The sequence below is a fragment of the Ailuropoda melanoleuca genome, chromosome 15 (assembly GCF_002007445.2).
Source record: "Ailuropoda melanoleuca isolate Jingjing chromosome 15, ASM200744v2, whole genome shotgun sequence".
NCBI classification, from domain to species: domain Eukaryota; kingdom Metazoa; phylum Chordata; class Mammalia; order Carnivora; family Ursidae; genus Ailuropoda; species Ailuropoda melanoleuca.
The window spans coordinates 32873354-32885697 of NC_048232.1; the positions used below are offsets into that span (position 1 = coordinate 32873354).

The window sequence follows — 12344 nt, forward strand, 5'->3', positions numbered from 1 at the left end:
ATGAGAAACCACACAGAAGTAACAGAGTTCATCCTCCTGGGCTTGTCAGATGACCCACAGCTTCAGGGGGTGATCTTTGTCTTTCTGTTCATCACCTACATGCTCAGCATCACGGGGAACCTGACCATTATCACACTTACCCTGCTGGATCCTCACCTCCAGACCCCCATGTATTTCTTCCTCAGAAACTTTCTCCTTGCTAGAGGTTTCATTCACAACTGTCAGCATACCCAAGTTCCTGGGCACCCTGATTACAGGACATAAAACCATTTCCTTTAACGATTGCATGGCTCAGTTCTTTTTTTTTTTTTTCATTCTCTTGGGAGTCACTGAATTTTGCCTTCTGGCTGCCATGTCCTATGACCGTTACATTGCCATCTGCAAACCTCTGCATTACATGACCATCATGAATCCCAGAGTCTGCATACTCCTTGTCTTTGCTTCTTGGCTGATTTCATTCTTAATCGTATTCCCATTACTCATGCTATTCATACAGCTTGATTACTGTAAGTCCAATGTTATAGACCATTTCACCTGTGATTATTTCCCCTTACTACACCTTTCTTGTTCAGACACAAAATTCCTAGAGGTAGTGGGATTTTCCTGTGCTGTGTTTACTCTTCTGTTCACGTTGGCATTAATAATTTTGTCCTACATATATATCATCAGAACGATGGTGAGGCTTCCTTCTGCTAGTCAGAGGACAAAGGCCTTTTGCACATGTTCATCCCACATGATTGTCATCTCCATCTCCTATGGCAGCTGCATCTTCACGTACATTAATCCAGCAGCAAAAGACAGATTGTCTCTGAACAAGGGAGTTGCTGTGCTGAACACCTCAGTAGCCCCCATGCTGAACCCCTTTATTTACAGCATAAGGAACCAGCAAGTCAAGGGAGCCTTCATGGACAGGGCAAGGAAGATTGTATATTTCTCAAGCAAATGAAAAAAAAATAAATAAAAGTGTTGTCATAAATTAGAGGCATAATGAAGAACCAGTAAACAAAAAACAGGGCCCCTCAAAAGTCTATGAATATCCACATAGTCTCACTAGACTTTTATTTCATTGCTTATATCTCCATTGCCAGCAGTATACTGAGGATATTTGAATATTTTTTTTCAATTTAAATTCCAATACTTTTCTCATGCATTTCCCTTCCTTTGAGCTAGTCTTTCCACCTGTAACTATTAGACTAGCCTCATTTCTTTCTTTTAAATATTTTTAAATTCCAATTTTTCCACAATAATACCTAGAAAATTAAGAGATGAAAAAAGACACAACAAGAGCATAAGAGAGAAACTGTTTTCAGATTTCATCAGGAAACACACTTTCTAAAAATTCAGGAAATATTAAGTCATGTTTAACATTATTTTTAGTTTACTATACAAGACCATAAACATAGTCATGGCTAAGAGTTGTAACAATCTCTTAATTTTTCTGGCTGTTTTGATATAATAGCTTACACATACAATTCCTTTAAGTGCAACTGATGCTAAACCTTTTTTTTTTCATAATATACTTTGTTCACAGAAAAATCATTTTAACAAAATCAGTTACAAGCTCACTATCATTGCATTTATTCAGTGCTACACTGGAGGTTCTAGCCAGGGCAGTAGCAGGACAAGCACATTTAGTAGCACTGGAAAGGAAGAAACAAATAAATCTTTCTTTGCAAAGAACATGATTTTCCTCCTAAGGCCTTAGTGCATTTACATGAGATGGTTCTTGAACCCGACACACTCCTGTCCCAGATATCCACGTCACCTCAATAAGGCCTCCCCCAATGACACCACATAAAATTATAGTAGCTCCCCACTTCCAAGGTTTTTCAGTTTTCTCTTCCTTTACAAAATAGTTGTTAATTTATAAAAGACCCTATAATTTACAAAACAATCATGCTCATTGCTTATTGTCTGTATTCTGGCACATCCCTCACCCTGGGAGAGAAGGGATCTCTGTCTCTCTGCAGACAAATGCTGTGGTCCCAGCAGCAGGGTGCAGGGCCTGCCCACACTGTTCCTGAGAGCCACTGGTGCTTGTGTCTTCCCAATTCTGCATTCAGAAAGCCCACATCAGTAGCTTGAAACCTGCCATGTGAGGACCTCACATCTTAGGACAGGATCAGCACTTACACATCAGCCCCTCACCTCCACCCTCTGAGACGCAGTCATTAGACATTTACCAGAAGTCACTAATCCTCCTCACTTAGAACCTTCATCTGCCATGTAGTAGTATTCGAGAAATATTTTTTGAATAAATAAATAAGTTGAATAAGTCAGAATGGTTCCAGTGTCCTAGATATCAGAGCACTGACTAAATATTTTACCCAACATAAACATGTATAATAATGTATATAACACTGAGGTAGCTTTTAAAACAGTGTTCAAATAAAGTGTGCATTCCATCATAACTAGACATTTTGTATGGCAAAGAAATAATTGAATATTTTCTAAGGCATTTGGTGTTCATTTTCCTCTTTTATTTTACATTAGCCTTTTGACAACTATGTAAAAATCAACTTATTTGATGTGTATTGACTTTTCATGAAGTTAATGAGAACACTTCTTGTTAGTTTGCATATGGAGCTTCCTAATGCTAGGAATTCCCATGATGCAAATCCTCATTTTTTTCACACAGAAAAATTCTTGTAACTATTTGGGCTACACCTAGTGATATATGAGGTCCAATATTACCTGTCAATCAACATACTTCTGAGATTAGAAATTCAGCTTATAGGATAATAGCTCAATTAAATGATGGTAGTCAGTTAATGGGAGCCTAACCAGACATCTTGTAGAGGGGCTTACCTATAAAGGGTGATAATATGTCACTGAAAAAAATTAGTAATATGTACTGGAATTATTCAGTAATATGATGCCAGTTCTAGTTTTGGGGAAAGCCTTAAAATCTTTGGATCCCTTAACCATGTGATTTAATAAATTCTACTTTTTTATTTTGAACATGTTACAGGAAACCATTATTTGTAATTAAAGTCCATCCTCCCCTCTCTGAAGTGAGTGAAACCTGGTAGATTGAATGATGTTTCATTGACCTAAAACATAGTCACTCATCAAACTCAGAATACATGGAGATAATTGACACATTATAAAAAAGCAGATGTCCTACTAGCTTGTGGATAAGAAGGTAACGGATGTAATCAGTCTCCATTTAAAGTAAATTATTTGGAGGCCTAGAGAAAAGCTAGAGAGCTGTTAGGAACTAGGAATAAAACAGTAAAGGTAGAAAGTTAGAGGGTGAAAGAGTGATCATGGAGGAAAGAGACCATCCAGCATCTAGGTATTTGAGAAAAGAAATGGAGAAGAAACATGTCTAATAGGATATTTTATAAAGTGCAGTTCTTTGTGAGATAGAAATTCATTCCCTTTTCCTGTAAGTAAGTCAGTAAAGATTGCATCGCTCACAAATACACAAGTGGTGGACACCAGACACTTTAACTTCTTTCTGTCTCAGACTCTTTCTTTACCTGAATAATAATAGCACTGACCTCAGAGGGTTTTCTATTGTCTGCTTGTTTGAAAAAATGAGATAATTTTATAGTCAGTGCCTGGTAATCAATAAAAGCTCTGAATGAAATATGAAAAGAATCACTATTTGGATACAAAACTAATGGCAAAAAAATTGAATTTTCATAAGGAGAAAATCAGTTCCACTATCTCTATGGAAATATCTTGGATAAATATTTTCAATGCCTATTTTAATGCATATCAGTTATAAATTCAACACAGTTCAGTTCTATGTATTGTCCTATGTGTGAGGTAGTGGTTCATTGATCCATTCCCACTTCTTTCTTTTTTTTCTTTCATTTTGCTTTTCTTCTCTTTTTTTTTTAAATGATTTTTTTATTATATTATGTTAGTCAACATACAGTACATCCCCGGATCCCGATGTAAAGTTCGATGCTCCATTAGTTGCGTCTAACACCCAGTGTACCATGCAATACATGCCCTCCTTACCACCCAAACCCAGTCTATCCCATTCCCCCACCCCCTCTCCTCTGAAGTCCTCAGTTTGTTTCTCATAGTCCATAGTCTCCCATGATTTATTCAGCGTTCTGATTACCCCCCCTTTCTTTATCCCTTTCTTCGCCTACCGATCATCCTAGTTCTTATGTTCCATAGATGAGAGAAATCATATAATTGTCTTTCTCTGCTTGACTTATTTCACTTAGCATTATCTGCTCCAGTGCCATCAATGTTCCAGGAAATGTTGAGAATTCATTCTTTCTGAATAGCTGAGTAATATTCCATTGTATAAATGGACCACAGCTTCTTAATCCACTCATCTGTTGAGGGGCATCTCAGCTCCTTCCACGATTTAGATATTGTGGACAATGCTGGTATGAACATTGGGGTGCATATGGCCCTTCTCTTCACTACGTCTGTATCATTGGGGTAAACACCCAGTAGTGCGATGGCTGGGTCATAGGGTAGCTCAATTTTTAACTTCTTAAGGTACCTCCACACTGTTTTCCAGAGTGGCTGTACCAACTTGCATTCCCAACAACAATGTAGGAGGAACCCCTTTCTCCACATCCTCTCCAACAATTGTTGTTTCTTGCCTTGTCAATTTTTGCCATTCTAACTGGCGTAAGGTGGTATCTCAGTGTGGTTTTGATTTGAATTTCCCTGATGGCTAATGATTTTGAACATTTTTTCATGTGTCTGTTAGCCATTTGTATGTCTTCATTGGAAAAGAGTCTTTTCATATCTTCTGCCCATTTTTTTATTTGTTTATTTGTTTCTCGTGTATTGAGTTTGAGAAGTTCTTTGTAGATCTTGGATACCAGTNCATTTTTTTATTTGTTGATTTGTTTCTCATGTATTGAGTTTGAGAAGTTCTTTGTAGATCTTGAATACCAGTCCCTTATCGGTAGTGACCTTTGCAAATATATTCTCCCATTCCGTGGGCTGCCTCTTAGTTTTTCTGACTGTTTCCTTGGCTGTGCAGAAGCTCTTTATCCTGATAAAGTCCCATAAGTTCATTTTATCTTTTATTTCTCTTGCCTTTGGCGATGTGTCGTGAAAAAGGTTGCTCTGGCCGATGTCATAGAAGTTGTTGCCTATGTTCTCCTCTAGAATTTTGATGGATTCCTGTCTCACATTGAGGTCTTTCATCCATTTGGAGTTTATTTTTGTGTATGGTGTGAGAGAGTGGTCAAGTTTCATTCTTTTGCATGTAGCTGTCCAATTTTCCCAGCACCATTTATTGAAGAGACTGTCTTTTTTCCACCGGATGTTTTTTCCTGCTTTATCAAAGATTAGTTGCCCAAAGAGCCGAGGGTCCATTTCTGGGTTNAATATGTTCATTTAATCTTTTGTTTCTCTTGCCTTTGGGGATGTGTCATGAAAAAGCTTGCTCTGGCCAATGTCGTAGAGGTTGTTGCCTATGTTCTCTAGAATTTTGATGGATTCCTGTCTCACATCAAGGTCTTTCATCCATTTGGAGTTTATTTTTGTGTATGGTGTGAGAGAGTGGTCAAGTTTCATTCTTTTGCATGTAGCTGTCCAATTTTCCCAGCACCATTTATTGAAGAGACTGTCTTTTTTCCACCGGATGTTTTTTCCTGCTTTATCAAAGATTAGTTGCCCAAAGAGCCGAGGGTCCATTTCTGGGTTCTCTATTCTGTTCCATTGGTCGATGTGTCTGTTTTTGTGCCAGTACCATGCTGTCTTTGTGATCACAGCTTTGTAGTACAGCTCGAAATTGGGCATCGTGGTGCCCCCAGCTTTGTTTTTCCTTTTCAACAGTTCCTTGGAGATTCGGGGCCTTTTCCAGTTCCATACAAATTTAAGGACTATTTGTTCCAGTTCTTTGAAAAATGTCCTCGGTATTTTGATCGGGATAGCATTGAAAGTGTAGATTGCTCTGGGTAGTATGGACATTTTAACTATGTTAATTCTTCCAATCCATGAGCATGGAATATTTTTCCATCTTTTTATGTCTTCCTCAATATCTTTCAAAAGTGATCTATAGTTTCTAGCATATAGGTCCTTTACGTCTCTGGTTAAGTTAATTCCAAGGTAACGCATGGTTTTTGGTGTTATTGTAAATGGGATGGATTCCCTAATTTCTCTTTCTTCAGTCTCGTTATTCGTGTATAGAAATGCAACTGATTTCTGGGCATTGATTTTGTATCCTGCCACATTCCTGAATTGTTCTATAACTTCTAATAGTTTGGGAATGGATTCTTTTGGGTTTTCCATATAGAGTATCATGTCATCTGCAAAGAGAGACAGTTTGACTTCTTCTTTGCCGATTTGGATACCTTTGATCCCTTTTTGTCTTCTGATTGCTGTTGCAAGGACTTCTAGTACTATGTTGAATAATAGTGGCGAGAGTGGGCATCCTTGTCGTGTTCCTGATCTTAAGGGAAAGGCTTCCAGCTTTTCCCCATTGAGAATAATGCTTGCAGTAGGCTTTTCATAGATGGCTTTTATGAGATTGAGAAATGTACCCTCTATTCCTACACTCTGAAGGGTTTTAATCAGGAAAGGATGCTGTATTTTGTCAAATGCTTTTTCTGCATCAATTGAGAGGATCATATGGTTCTTGAGTCTTTTCTTGTTGATATGATGTATCACATTGATTGATTTGCGAGTGTTGAACCATGCTTGCATCCCAGGTATGAATCCCACTTGGTCATGATGGATAATCCTTTTAAATATCTCTCTCTTCACAGATGACATGATACTCTATGTGGAAAACCCAAAAGAATCCACTCCCAAACTATTAGAGTTATAGAACAATTCAGTAACAAAGCAAGGATCTTGTTGAGGATTTTGGCATCCATATTCATTAGGGAGATCGGTCTGTAATTCTCCTTTTAGAGGTGGTCTTTGCCTGGTTTGGGGATCAAGGTAATATTAGCCTCAAAGAAAGAGTTTGGTAGCTTTCCTTCTGTTTCTATTTTTTGAAATAGCTTTAGGAGAATAGGTATTATTTCTTCTTTGAATGTTTGGTAGAATTCCCCAGGAAAACCGTCTGGGGCCTGGAGTTAATTATTTGGAAGGTTGTTTATCACAGACTCAATCTCTTCATAATTAATTGGCCTGTTTAAAAAATCTATTTCTTCCTGTTTCAGTCTTGGTAGTTTATAGGTTTCCAGGAAGGCCTCCATCTCTTCCAGATTGTTTAGTTTTTTGGCATATAGCTGTTGATAAAAGTTTCTAATAATCCTTGCAATTTCAATGGTGCTGGTCGTGACCTCTCCCTTTTCAGTCATAATTTTAATAATTTCAGTCCTTTCTCTATTCTTTTTGATAAGTCTTGCCAGTGGTCTATCAATTTTATTTATTCTTTCAAAGAACCAGCTTCTAGTCCTGTTAATTTGCACTACTGTGCTTCTGGTTTCTAATTCATTGATTTCTGCTCTAATCTTGGTCAACTCCTTCCTTGTCAGTGGGTTAGGCCTGTCCCTCTGTTGCTGTTCCAGTTTCTTGAGGTGAGAATATAGAAACTGCATTTTAGATTTTTCTATTCTTTTGAGTGAGGCTTGGATGGCTATGTATTTCCCCCTTAGGACTGCCTTTGCAGTATCCCATAGGTTTTGGACCGTTGTGTATTCATTCTCGTTGGTCTCCATAAATTGTTTAATTTGTTTTTTGATTTCCTGGTTTATCGAGTCATTCTTGAGCAGGATGGTTCTTAGTCTCCAAGTGTTAGAGTCTCTTCCAGGTTTTTCCTTGTGGTTGAGTTCCAATTTCAGAGCGTTGTGGTCTGAGAATATGCAGGGGATAATTTCAATCTTTTGGTATTGGCTGAGACCTGTTTTGTGTCCCAGAGCATGATCTATTCTTGAGAATGTTCCATGGGCATTTGAATAGAATGAGTATTCTTTGGTTCTGGGGTGTAGTGTTCTATATATATCTATGAGGTCCAACTCGTCGAGTATGGCATTCAAAGCCTTTGATTCTTTGCTTAGTTTTTGCCAGGGTGTTCTGTCTATTTCTGATAGTGGGGTGTTGAGGTCCCCTACTATTCGTGTGTTTTTATCTATATGTCTTTTTATTCTGGTTAAGAGTTGGCTTGTGTATCTTGCTGCTCCCCTGTTGGGGGCATATATATTAATAATTGTCATATCCACTTGTTGAATACTTCCTTTAAGAATAATATAGTGCCCTTCTGTATCTCTCTCTATGGCCTCTAGTTTAAAATCCAGTCTATCTGATATGAGAATTGCTACTCCAGCTTTCTTTTGAGGTCCATTTGCGTGGAAGATGGTACTCCATCCCCTTACTCTAAGTCTGAATGCATCTTTGGGTTCAAAATGAGTCTCTTGTAGACAGCAAATGGATGGGTCATGTCTTTTTATCCAATCTGCAACCCTGTGGCGTTTTATGGGAGCATTTAGGCCAGTTCAGTTGAGACTGCATCCTGAGAGATATGATGTTAATGATGCCATGTTGCCAGTAAAGTCTTTGTTTGTATCGGTGTGACTTTCTGCTCTGTGTCACTCCTGGGGCCTTTTTACCTTTATAGAACCCCCCTTAATATCTCCTGTAGGGCTGGTTTCATGGTTACGAAATTGGTTAATGATTGGCGATTTTGGAACGTCTTTATTTCTCCATCAATTCTGAATGACAGCTTTGCTGGATAAAGGATCCTTGGCTGCATGTTTTTCTCTGAAAGAGCTTTAAAAATGCCCCCCCAAGCCTTTCTCTCATTCCAGGTCTCTGTAGACAGGTCTGACGTAATCCTGATACCTTTGCCTTGGTACGTGAGAAATTTCTTTGCCCTGGCCGCTTTCNTCTTAGTACTTGAGAAATTTCTTTGCCCTGGCCGCTTTCAATACTGTATCCTTGGATCTAATATTTGCGAATTGCACTATGACATGCCGTGGTGTAGGTTTGTCATGGTTGAGCTTGATTGAGGTCCTCTCTGCCTCTTGGACACGGATGTTTGTTTCCCTTGCTAGATTAGGGAAGTTTTCAGCTACAATTTGTTCAAATATCTCTTCTAGACCTCTGTTTTTCTCCACCCCTTCAGGGATGCCGATGATTCTGACATTGGATCGTTTCATAGAGTCAGTAATCTCCCGTAATCTACATTCGTGGGCGTGGATTTTTTTAAGACCAGCTTCTATTTTCGTTTTTTCTTCTACTAACCCATCCTCCAATTCGCTAACGCGTTCCTCTGCCTCGGTGACCCTGGCCGTCAGAGCCTCTAGTTTTGACTGTATTTGGCCCACTGAGTTTTTAATTTCTGTCAGATTCGCTCTCATTTCTGCCCTTAGGGATTCTATATTCTCAGCAACGCTTTCTCTGATGCTTTTTTCAAGTTTACTCATCATCTTGACCATTGTTGCTCTGAATTCCATTTCTGATAATTGGGATACATCCGTATGTATTAATTCTNGTACTCATCATCTTAACCACTTTTGCTCTGAATTCCATTTCTGATAATTGGGATACATCCAAATCTATTATTTCTGTGGCAGAGGCCACAGACGTGGCAGAGGCCACAGACTCATTATCTTTTCTTTGCTGGGGGGGACTTCTCCTTCTCGTCATTCTGATGAGGAGAGATTGCGGGTTTGTCCAGAGCCCAAATTATTGACTGGGACCCAGGCCGTGAACCCTTTTTTTTATAGATATCTTAGGGATGTGGGTTCTTCTTTAAAGATTTTATTTATTTATTGGAGAGAGAGATAGTGACACAAGAAATGGAACCCAAGCAGGGGAGTGGGAGAGGAAGAAGCAGGCTCTCAGCGAAAAAGCCCGATGAGGGACTCCTTTCCTGAACACTGTGATGACACCCTAAGCCGAAGACAGGCGCCCCGGGTTGTGGGCTTCTTGATTTTTCAGCCTGCCTTCTGGGGGCAGGACCTGCCGTGCCAATAGTCAAGAAACCCTGTTTGGGTAGAGTCTCCGCGTCCCCTGCAAGGGGGAATGGGGATGGGCGCCCTATGAGCCAGTATTTCTGGGCTTTTGTTCTCTGGTGGCTTTCCCTGGCGGTCTGCTGTGCCTCTTCTGAGAGTCAGAGCAGCAACGGCCGAAATTCAGCCTCTGTCACAGAATGGAGGGATTGCGGCCCTTTCTCCACTGATGTTCTGGCCACTTGAACTCTGTTTCTGTTGGTCCTGCTCAACCTTGGAGCATCCCGGGCTGTGCGCCCCACACCCCACGTCCCAGCCCTCACTTCCAGGGCCGGCGCGTCTGTGTCCTTTGTGTTTCTAACCCCGCCAGCCGCCAGTCACCCCGTGCATGCTCCTGAGCTCCTGAGCTCCCTGTTTCAGTCTGGTTTGACTGTGGTCTGGAGCACCAGTTTTCAGTCTGGTCACGCATGCACTCCTGAGCTCTTGGTTTCACTCTAGTTCGAGTGTGCAGTCAGGAGCTCCTGTTTTCAGTTTGGACACGGGCATTCCCATGCTCACTGTCTCAGTCCGCTCTCTTGCGGGTGCTGGTCTGAGAGTCAAGCCCGCTCCCCAGCACATGGGGCTATTGCTTCCCGGCACCTGAGTGCAGAGGCTCCCTCCCCCTTCCCTTTATCTTCCTATATCTGTGCTCGGATTCACAGCACCCTGCTTCATACCTCAATACTCAGCACTGGAGATGTTCATTTGTAGAGATCCAGATGTATCTTCCTGCATCTCAGGCTGATTCTGTGGGTGTTCAGAATGGTCTCATAGATATCCAGCTCACCTCAGACCAGCTGAGAAAGGGTCACCTCCTCCTCCTCCATCTTTTCTCCTCCTTGCAGAAAGTGGTTGCCTTTCTGTTCATAGAGTTTCTGCTACTCTTTTCTTCATTCTCCAGTTGCATTCATAGGTATTCAAAATGGTTTGGTAGCTCTCTCACTGAATTCCTGGGACCAGACAAACTTTAGGTCTCCTGCTCCTCCACCATCTTGAACGCCCAGAAATCTGACTTTAAAAATAGATCTAGAAAGGCCTGTTTAGTGACAATGCAGCTTAATTTTATCAAGTTCCAAAACTTCCAGCAAAAGCATAAAACTAATTATGAACTTTAGAGTCAACAATAGAGTCTTCTCTATTCACTACAGGAGAAGATTTCTGGGTATAAATGCAAGTGATGTTACAGTACCTTTTTTTTTTAAGATTTATTGATTTATTTGAGAGTGAGAGAGAGAGAGCACCAACAAGGGGTGACCAAAATCAAGATTTCTGGTACTCTTGTTTCTGGGTACCTAGTTTCCATTTGATATCATATGTTTTTAGCACAAAGAACTTCTAGCATTCTGGGGTGACTGGGTGGTTCTGTTGATTAACCATCTGACTCTTAATTTCAGCTCAGGTCACAATATCAGGGTTGTGAGATTGAGCCCCACATCAGGCTCTGTCCTGGGTGTGGAGCCTGCTTAAGATTCTCTCTCTCCCTCTCCATCTGTCATTCCCCACACCCCTGCTCACACACTGTCTTTCTCTCTCTCTAAAAAAAAAGAAAAGAAAGAAAGAACTTTCAGCCTTCTTTTAGGTGGAACTCTACTTGAAATAGCTTATCTCAGCTTTTTCTCTGTAAAAATGTCTTATTTTGCTTTCATATCTGATGGGCTTTTTGCTGAGTAAGAATTTTAGTTTTTTGTTGTTGTTGCCCTTTCAGTATTACAAAGATGCCACTCCATTGTCTTCATTCTGGTAAGTTTTCTTTGCTTTTGTGTCCATTCCCAGCTTTCTGGATACTAAGAGATTTTTCTCTACCCTATTAGACTGTGCCCATTCTTGGAGATTGGCTACCAGGCATCTTGTGTTGATTTGGAAAATATTAAAAGGGTTTCTTTTAGCTCTGTATCCCCTTCCTCATTCTTCTGCATTTGAAAACTTGAAATATATTCAGAAGACATTTGACTTGCATTTGGGACAATATCTCCTCCTTCCCCAAAACTTTGATATACTGCCTTGAGTACCTGGCATGGATCTGTGGGAAATAGTTGCATGAGAAAATTCGCTCTGACTAGAGAAACTTGGAATTCCAATCTGTCACAAGGTTTCTTCTGCAGCCACTAAAATTTCATTAACATTTTGGGTGGTTTCTTTTTACTTTTACCTATGGCAAATGCCTCCATCTTTATTACTTCTGCCTTAGATGAGAACAGTTGAGAGAAATTTCTCTCTCATGAAGAATGTATTACTTTATGTACTTTATTTTGTTTAGGTTTCTTTGGATCTTATGGATCTTCAGATCCCTGAGATTTTTTAAGATTATGATTCTGTCATGAATTTGGTTTGTTTTGATTCTAGAGGTCAAAGCAACAGAGTGTGACTCTCCACACTCTAACACGATAGGATATTGCATTACTTGCCTTTGATACTTCTCTATTTAGTTGAAATTTCTCTGAACTTTTCTTAAACTCAAACTGGAAGTCA

The 12344-nt window shown here is 40.0% G+C and overlaps 1 pseudogene; it reads left to right on the top strand.

Moving 5' to 3' along the window:
- Positions 1–946, top strand: LOC100484060 (annotated as a pseudogene).
- The last annotated feature ends 11398 nt before the right edge of the window (positions 947–12344 follow it).